Here is a 736-nt window from a genome sequence, read left to right on the forward strand (position 1 = left end):
TGGCGTTTGCCAGTCGGGTCGAGGATGACGATGAAGTTGACGGATCAGAGGACGATGACGCGACTCTGACGACCGCACTACTCTTCTGTTCGACTAAAGCGTACGTGCGGTTGTTGCTGGAGGTCGGAGCGGACCTGGATTAGAGGGCGATGGCGGAGAGAGAGAGAGATAGTAGATCTTGAATAAGAGGTGGAGGGATAAGATCAGATAGTTAGGTTAGGGATAAAAAAGTAATTTTGATAAGAATAATTGAAATGGGCAACGGAAAACGTTTTTCATTGGAATGGGCAATAAGTCCCAATAATTAGTACTAAATTGGCATTATTCCTAGTTCTCTTCGGAACATAAATCCAAGTAAAGAAGTCAAATTAATTGCATAAACCCATTTCACTTTTACGAACCTACAATTCACTTTATCATAGTCAAAATAGCAAAATGGACTCAGACTTCCATTTTTCAACAATATGAATTAACGGTTTGCAACTGTGCATCTGTGGCAGTCTTCTCTTTTACATATACGAGTATGTGTAGGTGAAGAGGAATTTTTTGGTGGGTAGACCAGGAAGTAACTGCGAGCCTACATAACCCAAAAAAAAAAAAAAAACTAAGCGAGTCTACAACTGCTACTGACCAAAACTGAGTCGTTTTGTTCCTATTGATTATTCTTGGGAAAATGCCCAAATGCACACAAATAAGGTTTCAATAGCCCAATTCAATCAAAAAATTTTGCTTATAC

Source organism: Fragaria vesca, linkage group LG2, assembly GCF_000184155.1.
Source record: "Fragaria vesca subsp. vesca linkage group LG2, FraVesHawaii_1.0, whole genome shotgun sequence".
NCBI classification, from domain to species: Eukaryota; Viridiplantae; Streptophyta; class Magnoliopsida; order Rosales; family Rosaceae; genus Fragaria; species Fragaria vesca.